Here is a 15,195-nt window from a genome sequence, read left to right as displayed (position 1 = left end):
CTCCCCACACCCCTCCTGGAGGCGAGGCCAGGTGACCTCCCCTGCTGGCTCCTTGCCACCTGGTGATAAGGATGCTATGGCCACCCCCACCGCAGCCACCCTCGTACAGCTGTGACTCCCAGCAGCCACTGGGCTGTCACCAGGCTGCAGCTGGAGCACACACCTGCCTGTCCACAGCAGGGCAGGACAGTGAGACAGGGAACTGCCCGGCCTCCTACACTCACCTGCCTGCCGGGGCTCTCTCAGGGTGACCTGCAGACTGTCTCCTCCCTGCAAGCAGAGCCCCTCCCTACCCGCTCAGTGCCTGACACAAAGCACGTGCTCAACAAATTTTTGTTTGGTTTGGCTTTTTGAGACAGAGTTTCTTTATGTAGCCCAGATTGGCCTCAAACACACAGCGATCCTCCTGCCTCAGCCTCCCAAGTGCTGGGGTTACAGGCATGTGCCACCACGCCCAGATCTCATCAAATATTTGTGAATGAACAGAGTGAATGCTGAGTTCCCAGGAGGTTCTGTGGCTATGAAGGACTCGGGTTGCAGGGGTCAATGGGCAAAGCAGGGTTCTCTCCTGGCAGCTTCGCAGCCTGTCTCAGCCACGCACTGTGCTCCAAGCAGTGGGTACCGGGTACTGGTGTCTCCCAGACACCAGAACATGTGCAGGGTGTCGATGAAGTCAGGGTGGCAATGCCAGGTCAGGAGGTGGCACCAGGTACTGGCAGGGAGTAGGATTCCCCCTGCGGGGAGCAAACAAGCCCCCCACCCCATGTGTGCTGGAGATACTTCGCCTCTCTTAGCTTCAGGACTATGCCTGACTTCATCCCTGCCTGGCTCCCCATCTGCTGCCTGGGACACAAGTTCTGTTCTGTTTCTGCTCACCCTTGCTCATCAGATGTCATAGTTCTCACCCGAGTAGCGACATTGGGAAGGACATATGTCTGGAGCCTTGAAGACCTAGGTTGCAATTCTGGCTCAATTTCTTCCTCTGTGTGACACTGGGTTAGTTACATCCTTTCCATGAGCTGCAGTTTCCTCATCTGTGAAATGGGCTCATAATCTCTGCCTCACAGGGCCATGAGAAATCAATGATGGGGTCTATGGCCCAGTCTTGTCAGAAATCAATGATGAGAGATTTCTGAGGTGGAGCCCATAGCAGGTATTCACTCAGCATCTGTGAAATAAGTTACTGCCTTGCATTGGTACAGCCTGGAACACAGAGGCACAGGGCTTCACCCAGGGCCTCCCTGGAGAGGGAGAGACATGAAGAAAACTGGATGCAGCAGCGCAGTGAGCACCAGGCACCTCCTAGCTCCAGGAGCTCTGCATGGCCACACAAGCTGGATATGTCCACCAAGAGGACTGTGACATCAGTCAAGGTAAGTGTGCCATCAGTCAAAATGACCTCCACAGAAGCCAAGCTGGCTACCTCGAGAGCTAAGATGGCCGCCGTGTGGCCTCCACATTGACCTCCAAAGCAGCGCCCACTGGACAGTAAGTGCCCCACTGCGGCTAGATTTAAACCAGAACAAATGAATCATTAAATCTGTGCCCCGACTCCAAATGGCATGAGTCAAAGCCCAGGACAGCCCAAATTCTCCCAGAACAAGAGGAAAGCCCCAGCCCACCTTGTCACCCCGAGCGTGCTGGGTATTTCCCTTTGTCTTTTCCTCTTTTGTCTTTTTGTCTTCTGTTAGCAGAACCACCAAGAATCAGCCACAAAATCAGTTAAAGCTTCCAAAGTGCTTCTTTCTCCAGAAATCTTTTATAAAAGGTGAAAGATTTACAAGACCTGAAGAGCAAACCAAGCAGGATAATTGTTTTTGGAATGACCCCAATATTTTCACCCCGGCGACCCTGACTGGGCATCTTGCCCCATATTTATGATGCCTGGTTCCCTGCGCACTGCCAGGCGACCTTTCCGAGGCCCCTCCACGGGCCCTCCGTCCCTTATCGGCCTGTAACTCACCCTGACGTTATCTCTCAGGAGGGTTTTATGCACTTTAATTTAACTCCCCTCGTCATTACTTCCCGGACTTCAAGGTTTTCTCTTTCGAGCTGCCCTTCCCGGGACAGGCATAATCTGTTTGCCATCAAGCCCAATAAATATGTTTGTGCGAGAGGCTGGAGCCTTGGGGAGAGGAGCTCAGGCTGGGGAGGCAGCCCGGCTCTCATCCCGCTCGGGCTTCCGGGCCGGCCTGGGTGTCCTGGAAACCAGTGGGCACCAGAGCCGCCACCGCCACCACCTTGGTCCTCAGGCCAGGTGACCAAATGTAGCACCTGAAAGTGCAGGGCGCCCAGATAAACTTGGATTTCAGGTAGACAAAATGGTTTCATCGTAAACACGGCCCGGCCCGTGCAGCAGGCGCTTAAAGTCAGTCGTGGTTTTTCCGAAGCTCCTGGACGTGGCCGCTCCCCTCTCGTCCTCCTTGCTTTTCGCACCCTAATTTTTCTCCTCTTTTCCTCCCGCCCTCTTCTTTTGCAGGGCTGAGGGTTAAACCCTGGGACTTTGCATCGAGCTACACTGCTAGCCCTTTTTGTTGTTTCCTTTTTCTTTTTTCTGCTCTTCTTTCTTGCAATCCTCCTGCCTCAGCCTCCCAGAGTTCTGAGATTACAGGTGTCCACTCCATGCCCAACCTAATTTTCTCATCCTGTAAGGACATCAGTGAGGTCGGCTTTGGTGACTTCATTTTAACTCAGTGTCCTCTTTAAAGGCCTCATCTCTGGACAGTCACCTTCCCAGATACCAGAGGTCAGGACCTCAACAGATGAACTGGGGTTGGATGGCGGGACCAACTCAGCTCATCACAGGGGTGATGCCTCCTTCAGGAAGCCCCAGAGCCGGGGCCTGCAGTGGGGTGACCGTGAAAACAGCAACCTCACTGTTTGGCCTCGTGGATCCCCACGCTTATCTCTGAGCAGGCCCATGAGGCGTCACTGCAATCAGACCCCACGCTGACGTCACCACACTGTCCTCTCGGCGCACCGCTGTGTGGGGGAGCACAGGGAGGCCCCGTGCAACCCTGTCACACAGCCCGGCAGGAGTAGCCCCAGGACCACCGGCAGGTGCCAGGACCCCAGACCAGGGTTCATCTTCTCTTAGCCAGGCAGTCTGTGCCTCTCGTCCTCTAGAAGCCAGGCGAGCTGCCCCTCTTGGCAGAGCCTACCTTGTGGCCAGAAGGCTCTCTTCATGACAGGGATCCTGAGAGGCCGTGGGCCAGGGTTCTCCTGGGCCAGCTGTGCAAGGTGCCTCCACGGGCAAGGTCCCCAAGAGGCCTGTGGGAGAGGAGGCCCCAGCTGCAGAGGGCTTGAGGGGGTCTCCCAGTAGGCTCTCCTCCATGGTGCCAGGCAGCCTGGGGATGCTCAGGTGCCCAAGAGCCTCACGGAGCACTTGAGAGACAGCAGAGTCCCAAGGAGCAAAGGTCGATGGGACCCCGGCCAGTGAGGATGAAAGATGCCCAGCCTGGCACCTGCTTCCGTCTGCAATTTCCCCAGTGACGAGTGAGGAAGGTCTCCAGCATTTCTTACTTACCTGTTGGCCTTCTGTGTGGCCTTCTTTTTTTTTTTTGGTGTAGCCTTCTTTTAAGAAATAGGGCCAGATGTGGTGGTCCAGTCCTGTCATCCCAGCACTCTGGAGGCTGAAGCAGAAAGATCATCTGGAGTTTGAGGCCAACTTGGTTTACACAGTGAGTTCAAGGCCAGCCTGAACTACACAGTAAGACGCTGTGTCAAAAAAAATAAAAAGAAAGAAAGAAAGAAGACAGAGTGTGTGTGTGCATGGATCATGTGAGTTTTAAAGAAGCGTTATCTTAGCTTGTGACTCTAGAGGCCTGTTACGGTTTCAGTCTGAAGTATCCCCCCAAAGAGCCCGGCCTGAGGGTTGGTCCCAGTGTGGCATGTTAACAAGAGACATGAAACACGACTGGGTCATTCGGGAGCTGATGTCATTAGCGGATTAATCCAGTTCACCACTTCATAGCCAAAGGGGCCATGAGACAGGGGTGGGTCTCCAGCTGCATCTGGTCCCAGCACCTCCTCTCTGGCTCCCCCATCCCTGCATCCTGGCTGCACTGAGGTGAACGTGTCTTCTGCCACACCACCACCAACAACAAAAACCAAAAACAGTTAATTATCAAGCACAGAAGTCCGTATTTGCTGTTCTGAGCTATACTGACTATTAAGGAACTATGTTCAGTGTTTCAGCACTGACATACATTTGGGGGGAAACTGGAATCAAGTTTATAGTTTAGATCCAAAACATCTTCCTGATGGAATCCGATTTGTCTACTCTCTTTTGTTGCCTGTGCCCTTGGCATTGTAGCCAGGACCCTTTGCCAACCCTGCCTGTGTGTTTTCAGAGTGCAGCTTTCGCTGCTTGGCACCTCTTCCGGGCTGCCCAGAGCCCTCCCACTGCCTGCCCCACCCGCTGACCCGTTTCAGGCTCCCTAAAAGCTCTCCCATCCTCCCAAAGGCTGTGCCCAGCCCCGCACTGGGCAGTCACCTTCCCTTCTGTGTGGGCTCTGAGCCCAGCCCTTCACCCACTGCCTTCAGAGCCCTGAGCACCCCACCTGTCTACTTCCTGCCTGCAGCTGAGATCCTCGAGGCGGACACCAGGTCTGCCCTGCTCAGCCCGTGACCCCAGCGCCTGGAATGCTGGCCCAGGTTTCACTGTGCCTACAGGGTGGGTGCCACTCCTAGATGCCCCCACCGTAGTGGGCACCAGCTCGCAGTGACTGCATGGTCCCCTGACCATGGGCACTGCCCACACAGCCACAGTTGGAAGCATGGACTTCACATGAAAAGCAAGGACAGGCACACTGACCCCGAGCGAGGCAGCGGACAGCCGTCCCTTTGGGGAGAGGTCACACATGATGGCAAACTCACTGCGCTATACCCTGGGGAGCCGGGCCCCTCACACTGTGAAAGTTAGACCTCAACTCCAAAGTTAGACTCAGGGCTGAGGATGTAGCTCAGGGGACAGCCCATCTGCCAGGCCCTGGGTTTGATCCTCAGTACCACAAGGAAAAAAAAGTGGAGAAACAAAAAGGATTGTTGATATGTCTGAGTCCAATGAATTTATAATATTAGATGATTAAACCCAGAAACAAAAGCAGAAGCCAGGAAATCCATGTCAGGCCATGTCTATGTGGCAGTGTGGTACCAACACCAGCTTCCTGGCTGCATATTATAGCACAAGCACGTGCGATGCCACTCTGGGAGCGGGTGTGGTGGTGCACACCTCTCATCCCAGCACTAAGGAGGCTGAGGCAGGAGGGTTACTGTGAGTTCGAGGCCAGCTGGGCCGCCTAGTGAGTTCAAGACTGGCCTCAGCCTCATGAGTTCTGAGATTACAGGTGTGTGCCTTCATACCCAGCAGCCTCTAATATTTTAAAATACTATTCCTGCATATCTTGGTTGCCATACTTGATAACCTAAATGATACAAAAGCAAATGGCATGGAGTCTGCCCGAGTCCCAGAACACTGACAGGAAGTCTCCTGACAACTTCTCTCCAGGCGCCAGAGCCGTCCTCTGTCCCCTGTCTAATCAGTGCTTACCTGGGATGGGGCACAGAGAAGTCACCTACCAAATGCACACATCGAGGGCTACTGAAGGGGTGCACCTTACCTCAGCTGGCCTGGCTGGGGGGCGCCTGTCGCTGGGGCTGAGAGCCCGCAGCCACACAGCACACCAAGCTGCCATTCCTCCCCAGAGGTGCCCAGAACAGGAGGGCACTGCCTGCCCCTCTAGCGGCTGCAGCCTCCCGGGGCAGGCAGAGGCTGCACGGAGAAGATCATCCCGAGCAAAGCAGAGGCCTCCGGCTTCTAGGAGATTTATTTCCGGCGCGGGCTCAGGCAACAGCCCAGCTGAGGGACAGGCTTGCTGCCTCACTTGGGGGAGGGAGCTGGGTTTTATTTAATCTTCCAATGAGCTGGAACAGTGAGACGGCATGAACGGACATTAATTCTGAAACAAATTATTAGAGCACGATCCAGGATTCCGGGAACGCCATCTACCCCCCGCCTCTCCACCACCTCCCGCCCCAGCCATAAAACCTCTCCTCTGCACCGAGCCCCAGCATGGGCTGCACGGGCCTCCATTCAGGCAGAAGAGAAGATTCTAGAACATCCACACCCAGGGCCCACAGAGCTCAGACCATCAGCTGCCCTGGGGACAACCCCACATTTCTGTGGCCTCAATACCTATGCTCAAAGATGTCCTAGGCCAAGATGTCGCCTCTCCTGCCTGGGTGCCCCATATCCTCCTCCACTGCCTCCTCCTGGCCTACCTTGGGCCTCATGGACCTCCCAAGTTGCACACATCCAGCCATCTGAAGTGTTGCACAGCATCCACACCCCACTGCCAGCACGGTGGACACCTGCCCTGCCAGTTCCTTTGTCATCTCCCCAACCACCAGTCCAGCACCCCTATCTCTCTCTGGACATGGGCAGCAGGCAGGCCACATGGCCTGCCATCGCCCCTCAGCAGCCCAAGGTCCTTTAGAAACCTAGCTCCAACATTCTCTCTCCTCCCCCATTGCACTTAAAACCCTCAGGGGCCTCAGAAAACAGTAAGTGCTCAATAAGTGCCGATTGTTGGAGGAAGCGGAGCTCCAGTTCCCCGCCTTCCCCTCCAGAGACCCTCTCTGTGCCCAGCCCCTGGCGAGGAGCACAGGCCCAAGGTCCAGAGGAGGGGACCCCAGGGACCCCAACCCCTGCTGCAGCCCCCCAAATGCACAGGAGCAGAATTAGCCACAGCAGTGGGCAGCAGGACAGAGGGACACACGGCCTAGCACTGGGGGTCAGCAGCCCCAGGAAAGAAGCTGGCTGACAGGAGTCCCCTACCCGCGCTGGCGTCACACTCCCCAGCTGCCCAAGCCCCATTCGGATCAAATCCCACCTGGCAAGGAAGCAAGGGACAAAGAGGTCCTCCTGCTACAGGGGCAGGATGTGGGGTCTTGACTGTTGCAATTAAGTAATTTGACAATGACGTCCAAGCCGGGTGTAATGGCTCATACCTACAATCCCAGTACTTGGGAGGCTGAGGCAGGAAGATCTCTGTAAGTTCAAAGGCAGCCTGGGCTACAGAGCAGAGACCCTGTCTCAAAAAAACAAAAACAAACAAACAAAAAAAAACGAGAAAGAGAGAGAGAGAGAGAGAGAGAGAGAGAGAGAGATTAAAAATGAGTCCAAATGCCAGGTCTCTACACTCCAGGCTCTTCTCGGGTTTTAGGGCCCTGCATTTCCTTCTTTCCTGGGTCAGAATTCCTGAGAAGTAGCTGGGGACACAAACAGTCCCTGTGGGTGAGAACAGACACACCGCAGAGACTCAGTCCTTCCAGGCAGCTTTGAGGGGTGGCAGCAGGGGGCGCCGTCGGGGGGCGGGGATGCCCGCTTCCCCAGCGCTGGGCAGAGGCTGGGGTGCTTCTCCGGGACGCCCGCGCTCCAGGGGTCTGACCTTTCCTGGGTGACCCGCGTCTCCTGGAGCGGAGACTCCAAGGTCACCCCTGTCCTGAGACCCCGAGGGTGTGACTTGCAGGGTGCACAGCGGGGAGGGAGGAGCCCACAGGGCCCGAGCCCCGAGCCCCGAAGGCGGGGTCCCAGAGCCGCGGAGCGCCCCGGAGCGGCGCCGGCCCGGGGCCCGGGCGCTCCCGCGGGCTTTGGGGTGCGGGAGGGGAGCGGGGACGGGCCCGGGCCGGCCCCTCCAGCCGGGCTGCCGCGGAGGGCGCCCACACAGCCGCGAGCGCGGGCACCTCGGGAGCCCTCCCGCCGGCCGCGCCCCCGCTCCCCGCGCGGGGACAAAGGAGCCCTCCGGGCGGCGCCCACGCGCCGGGACGCGAGGCGGGCGCGGGCCGCGGGACCAGCTCCGGCGCAACTGCAGCCTCGTGGCGCCACCTGCGGGCCGCGGCGGGGTTCGCAGCCGGCTGGCCGCAGCTCGTGCGCGGCGGTCTCTGTGCCCTTTGGTTCGGCTGCCCCAGGGCAGGCCCCTCCCCCCCCCCCACGAGGAAGGACTGTTCCACACTCACAGGGGAAACTGAGTCCGCCCCACCCCCAGGCAGGAAGCGGGGCATCCAGGACCCTGCCCTGCTCTCCGCCACCGGAACTGGAGGGCCACCAAACCCAGCCAGCAACCTCTGCCGCCTGCAGAGCTGGGTCACCACCCCCACCACCTCTGTACCTCTCCTGCCCCAGGCCTCCTCTAGTGCCCACTCTGTCCTCAGTTCACCTGTCCTGAATTCATAGGAAAATCACACCATTAACTAACGCCCCCCACCCCGGGTTTGTCAGTGTTGGTTTTGTTTGGTTTCATTTTGTTTTTTTCTGTTTTTGTTTTTGTTTTTTTGTACTGGGAATTGAACTCAGGACCTCACACTTGCCAGGCAGTCGCTTGTGTCACTGAGCTAAACCCCCAGCCCCTCGTTTTGGTTTGAGACAGGATGTAACCCTGAATGACCTTCAGCTCAGGACAATCCTTCTGCCTCATCCTCGAACCAGGCTTTGAACAGAGACCCTTGGGGACCAGTCTTACCCCACCACGGAGGACCCCAGAAACCATGCCCAGGCAGACCTCTCTGCTCTGCCTGTCTAGACTGAGACCCCCCCCCCCAGTATCCCCACTGCCTGTCTAGACTGAGGCCCCCCAGTATCCCCCCACTTCTCAGCAGGGGCGCGGCACCCCCTGTGACAGTAGTGGAGCAACAATCACAAGGACTCAGGTGTGAGGCCCAGTTCAGCTCCCACCCTCAGAGCTACAAGTCTTGATGCCTCTAGGCTGAGCCTCCCACTTTACAGATAGCAAACCAAGTCTTTACTCAGGATCACATGGTCGCACAACCTTGGGCCCTTCTGAGCTTCCGGAGTAGTGTCCTTACCCTGGAGGACCAGCAGGAGTTCAGCAAAGCTCGCTATCCAAAAGTGGAAGGGACAGTGACAAACCTGGAGATTGGGGAGCCCAGAGAAGTAGAGCAGGTCAGTCAGGCAAGGATTCCCAAGAAAATAACATAGTGGGCTTTGGAGGTTGAGTAGGAGTTTGCCAGTAGAAACTTGCAGGCAAGAACATTTCAAGAAGAGATGTGCAGATTCGAGGGAACTTGGCTAATTCAGTCTATTACTCAATTTCTAGGTTCAGTTCCAGGCCCTGCTGTGTAGCCTCACTCTTCTGAGTCTCTTGTTTCCTCCTCTGTAAAATAAGGACAGCAGTACTGTCCTCACATGGGGCGGCTGCAGGGAGGGAGACTGAAGACCGTGACCTGGAGGGACGGTGTCCTTGAGTGTCATTCTGAGGGCACTAGGGAGCCATAGGAGGTGTCGGAGCCAAAGAAGGACCCTCAGGTTTGAAGGTGCTCACTGGGCAGGGACTGGGTTCCTTAGGAAGGACGCATAGCAGGGCCAGGAGTTCTGGCCCCAGCCCTGTCCTCAGCAGGTCCCCTCGGACTGACACCTCAACCTCCACTCTGCGGGGCTCTCTGACCACCCACACCCTCAGAGAGCAAGGCTGCTGTGCCCGCCTCTTCCCCCTCCTCCCCAGGGACACGGTGGCACCACTGTGGTGGGCCCATTGCCCTCCAAAGAACCAATTAAAGCCCCTGCAGAGCTCAGGGCTTGGCCATCATTTCTGGCCTGTGCAGCCAGAAAGAAATCTCAAGGACAGGAGAGGATGGACTAGGAGGGAGCTGGTGGGGGCTGGAGCAGGGGTGGGGGTCAGCAGAGACCAGGCAGCCTCACCCCAGTCGCCCCAGATGCCAGGCCCCGGACTTCGGCTGTCACACACAGGGCAGGGTGTCCTGACCCAGGGCAGCCAGCACTGCCCCTGAGCCCAGGGAGGAAGAAGTGAGGGATCCCCGGGCAGGGAAAGGGGCGGAGATCCTGACAGAGGTCCTGGGGAGCTGGACTTGAGAGCATGAATGAGAGGTTACCCAATCTCAGGGTCATTCTCCCCAACCCGACATGACTCTGATTCTTGAGGCATCCCTGTGAGAACTAGGAAACTCACGTCTTCTGCCATCTTTGAGAAAACTTCTAGCTTTGGGGAATCTGCCACGTATAGAGTAGGAACAGTGCTCCTAACATAGCGCAGTGCACAACTTGGACAATCATGCACTGCAGCTCTAGTTAAAGGAGTCTGGAGAGACTGGAGGGCAGGCTGAGGGGCCTCGGCCAGCAGACGGGTGGAAGCAGGTGCTCCTGGGGATGTGCCCAGCTCCTGCCGCAGGGAGCTGCACGTAGCTGGGAATGAGGGCAAAAGGACAGTGACCACAATGAATCACCACACCCACAGTCCCATAACCGGGCTCTGGCAGTGCCCCCCAAAATAAGTGCCACCATCGGGACATTCTCACTGAGCTATGCCCTCAGCCCTTTTAAAATATTTTTGAGACAAGATTTTGCTAAATTGTCTGGGCTGGGCTCAAACTTACAATCCTCTTGCCTCAGCCTCCCGAAGGGCTGGAATTACAGGCATCACCAGGTGCCATCACCTGGGTTGATCCTTGCATTGTTTTTCTGCTGTGTCTTTTTTGTTCTGCTTTGTTTTATGGATGCATTTTGCAGCATGAACAATCATATTCACGGTGGGGAGTTTGAATTCATTCCATTTTATGGATGAGAAGATGGAGGCTAGCAGCATGGACATCACTTACCCTGTGGGCCCTGCCTGCCCCCTGTAAGACACGGGAGAGGGAGAGGGATGAGATGGGAGAGGTCCCATGCTGTCCTCAGGGAGACAGCCCCTGTCCCGCAGTGGTCACCTGCTTACTGTCATCTGCTCAGAATGAGGTGCCCAGTCCAGCTCTCATGAAGACCACGTCAAACATGGGTTTAATGTGGGGTTTTTTGACAGGAGGAGAGGCACAGCTGAGCAGGACAGGTGACACCCCCTGGGCCCTGGAGGACAAAGGTAGCAAAGCTGGGCGTAGCACCCAGACCCCTCCTCACTTGCATTTGTGCACCAGTGGCTTTGAGTACCAGGGTTCAGGGGCAACTACAGGTCTGGGACTCTTATGGGATCCCAGGGCTCTGTGGGGAGCCAGGACACTGGAGGTGTGAGTGACAGCTGGCATGTGACAGAAGGGCAAGGCCACCACTGAGATACCCAACTGAGAAGGACAGGCAAGGTGTCCAGGCCTAGTACAGCAGCCCGCAGGGCTACCAGGGTTCCAGCAGGCAGCGAGGGAGCGCTCAGAGCACAGCTGGCTTGGTTGTCTTTTAAAATAACTATTCTTCCTGAACAGGGAAGTGATTATTAATACATTGGCTGGGCATAGTGGAGCACATGTCATCTCAGCACTCCAGGAGGCTGAGGCAGGAGGATTCCAGGGAGAGCCCAGCCTGGGAAACTTAGCAATTTAGTGAAACACTGTTTCCAAAAAAAATTTTTAATTAAACTTTTAAAAGGCCTGGGGATAGCTCAGTGCAAAGGGTTTGATCTCCAGTACTTCAAAAAAAAAAAAAAAAAACTGAACAAAACAAAAAGCAAAACACTTAAATCCAGGGCTAAAAGCATAGCTCCTGAGTTCTGTGAAAAGCTGTGTGAGTCCGGGACACACTATTCAGATTCTCAGAACCCAGGCTTTCACTCGCACAGTGAGACACTAACAGTCTCTCCGAGGGCATCTCTGGGGTGGAATGTCAGCATCTGAGCAGAAAACAGTGTTTTATGTTTTATTATTATTATTGTTGTTTGTTTATGTGTCACCTCACAAGGTCATTGCCTTTTGCTGAGAATACAATGCTCCCTGGAAACTGTTTAAACGTGGGTCAGGTGTGATGGCACACACCTGTCACCCCAGCCCTCTCAGAGACTGAGGCAGGAGGGTCGCAGGTTCAAGCCCAGCATGGGCAACTTAGTGACTGTGTAAGACCCTGCCACAAAATTTAAAAACTGGGTTGGGAAGTGATTCAGCGCACAGGGTCTGGGTTCCATCTCCAAGACAAACCAAGAAAAAAGAAAGAAACCCACTCGCAGACTACACTTGAAAAAAAGGAAATTAAACAAAATAGTTCAGGGGACTCCTGGGATATCCAAGGGGACAAGGCCAGGAAAAGCCTCTGCTGGTGGCCCGCTGTCCCTTGCTGTCTCCATGGGTCAGCTCCCTCTGCTGAGGTAGAAGGGGCTCTGAGGGCTCTGGATTCAAACATTGAGTTTGCATCCTAACCCTTTCCCACGCTCCAGGTGAAGGCATCTGATTGGCCCAGCTTTGATACCAGTGACTTCTTTGATCCAATCAGATGTGCCCAAGGGGGCGGAGTCATGAAGATAGCATACTCCTTGGGTGGGGAGTGCAGCCCAAGAGTTTGCGAGCTGGATAGAAGCTTAGAAAGTTTCCGCACCTTCCTTCTTGAATTGTAGCGATCTTTGACGTCTTTTCTCAGGTTTCTGTATACACATGTATTTTTCTTGTATTTTCAAAATCATACTATTTAAGTAGTTTTCACTTTGCTTTATCAGATCTCATTCTTTTTTTTTTTTTGTCTGTTTGAGACAGAGTCTCTCTACACAGTTCAGGCTGGCTTTGAGATCACTTCGTAGGCCAGGCTGGTCTCAAACGATCTTCCTGCCTCAGCCTCGCGAGTGTTGGGATTACAGGAGTGCACCACCAAGCCCAGCTATCATTCTTATTTTCTCATCTCATTGAAAGATTTAAATTCAGCGCCCTTGGCTTTATTTTTGTATTTACTTATTTGTGGGAGATTTGCTTTTTTGTTTTGGAGACAAATTCTCACGAACTACACAGTCTAGGCTAGACTTGAATTCATTTATGTAGCCCAGGCTGGCCTCGAACTCATAGGAAGCCTCCTGCCTCAGTCTCCCAGGATTAAAGGATGTCCCATCATACTGGGCTCCTGGTTTTATTTTTAATATCATAAAATGAGGCACAGAAGCACAACAGTGCCAAAAGGTAACTTTATTTTGCTTTGTGTGCATTTATTTGATTATAATGTGAGTAACTGATTAACTGATTAATTCTTATTCCAGACTCCAGTAATCTGTAATGTAGACCGATGGAGATAAAGGCAGGGCTTAACTAAATGGGTCTGTCTCCACTGGGGCAAAAAGAGTTTATTTCACATGTGAAGGCAAAGCGATGACATTTTTTCCCAATTCTTAAAAGATTTTTCAAAATATAAAAAAGTTGAAAGAACTACACAATGAACACAGCTATAACCTCTGCCCAGTGTCAACAGTGAGTCACTGAGTATGGAGACACGCGCCTGTAATTCCAGCAGGATCAGGAAACTGGGGCAGGATGATCACCAGGAATTGGAGGCCAGCCTGGCATACACAATGAATGAATTCAAGGCCAACCTGAACTATGCAGTGAGACCTCTCTCAAAAATACTCAAAATCATGCAGCCAGGTGTGGTGGCTCACGCCTGTAATCCCAGCACTCGGAAGGCTGAAGCAGGAGGATCGTTGCAAGTTTGAGACAAGCCTACACTACGAAGTGAGTTCAAGACCAGCCTGAACAGCACAGCGAGACCTTGTCTCACAAAGACAAAGAAAAACGGGCTGGGGATTTAGCTCAGCGGCATAAGTGCCTGCCTTGCAAGCAAGCAGTTGTGAGTTCAACCCCTAGTACCGATGAAAAAGACAAAAAAAAAAAAATTCAATAACTCGCTTATTTTCTTTCTCTCTGCATACATTTTTAATTTTTTTTTTTTTTTTTTTTTGTCTTTTTTTCGTTTTTATCGGTACCAGGGATCGAACTCACGACTGCCTGCTTGCAAGGCAGGCGTTTATGCCGCTGAGCTAAATCCCCAGCCCCCGATTTTTAATTTTTAATTATTTGAAATTAAGCAGAAAATCTCACAACCTTTCACCCCCAAACTTCTTCCAGCTCCCTAAGAATAAGGACGTTATTATTAACTACAGCGCCATTAGTATAACCAAAGGTAACCAGGGTCCCCGGTTCCATTAAACACGGCTGAGGGCCTCAGTCACATGTGGGGGAGGCCAGCTGCCCCACAGGGCATAAATGACGGGCGTCAAAGACCGCAGCCCACACCCAGCACCTGGGTGTCTGCGCCCCGGCCCGCCCCCAGCCCTCTTAGAGCTGTCCTATTGATCAGGTGACCGATGTGCAGCCTCGCAAGCAGACACTGGAGCGAGAGGGAAGCTGCCGGGAACAAAAGGCAGAGTCTCGGCGTGAACTCGGCCTCGCCAGCCTCGCCAGGGAGGGGACCCGTGCCAGCCACCGCCGCTCAGCCACGACGGCTCAGAGCCGGGCTCCTGGCCGGGGTCCCTCCACTTACCAGGGCAAGAGTGGGATTTTTTTTAATTGTTTTCAAAACAGATTTCATGTGGTCCCAAAATGAGACCATGATTGTAAATTAAAGTGTAATTAGCCTTTACGCTTTTATATTCATTAACTCTTCTCTGTTAATGATGCTAGGCTGGAGCAGAAACCCTGCATTATGAAACCACATCCAGGAAATAAAATAGTGATTTAGATAATGGCCACAATGTATTGCTACTTACACATAATTAAACAAATGCTCCATTTAAACTTGGAAACATGACTGAATGTTGATTAACCCTCGCCCAGCGACTCCGCTCAGGCCTGAGGATGAGAGGCTCCAAGTGCTGGTCCGAGGCGAAGCCACCCTCTGCCAGGCGCAGCCCCAGCCTCCCCTGTGCCAGCCGGGTGCGGTCCCCTGGTGGGGGGCTCAGAGCCACCCGAGACAGCGGCCTCACAGCAGCGGGCAAAGGTGCCCAGACACTACAGGACCGCGGCTGCCACCGGTGCCACCGCCTTGCACAGACAGGAAGCTAAGTGGGCTGCAGGGCCCGGACGGACCAGAAATGGGCCCTCCGTGGGGACAGTTTCAGCCTGAACCCAAAACCGAAGAGAAGACTGCAGACCAATGGAGGTGACCATGTACAACAGCAGACCCCTATCACATGGTGCTGAGTTGTGCACTTAGAGTGGTAACTTTTCTGTTATGTGTGTTTTACTACAATTTTGGTTTGTTTGTTTGGTCTGGGACTCATGATGTAGCCCAAGATGACCTGAAACTCGTGGTGATCATCCTGCCTCAGCTCCCCTAGTTCTGGGTGGCAGGCATGCACCACCAGGTACAATAATTTTTAATTTCTATAAAACATTTAAAAAAAAAAAAAAAAAGGAAGTTGCTTTCATTACAAGAACTAGGAGCTCAACCTTCCCACAGAATCCACTGTCTCAATCCAGCACTGAGCCTAG

The 15,195-nt window shown here is 54.0% G+C and overlaps 1 long non-coding RNA gene across 1 annotated transcript; it reads right to left on the bottom strand.

Annotated features, from left to right (window-relative positions):
- Positions 1–234: 234 nt before the first annotated feature.
- On the bottom strand, positions 235–5,903 carry LOC134474251 (uncharacterized). Its single transcript, XR_010044993.1, has 3 exons — positions 5,622–5,903; positions 3,527–3,717; positions 235–1,786 (listed from the first exon to the last, which is right to left on the bottom strand). It is a non-coding gene; the product is annotated as an uncharacterized LOC134474251 (long non-coding RNA).
- Positions 5,904–15,195: the final 9,292 nt, after the last annotated feature.

This window comes from Cavia porcellus, unplaced genomic scaffold (genome assembly GCF_034190915.1).
Source record: "Cavia porcellus strain 051 isolate PalLab524CR breed Dunkin Hartley unplaced genomic scaffold, mCavPor4.1 scaffold_1, whole genome shotgun sequence".
Lineage (NCBI taxonomy): Eukaryota > Metazoa > Chordata > Mammalia > Rodentia > Caviidae > Cavia > Cavia porcellus.
The sequence above is the reverse complement of the archived record's forward strand: the minus strand, read 5'-3'. Positions and strand labels throughout refer to the sequence as shown.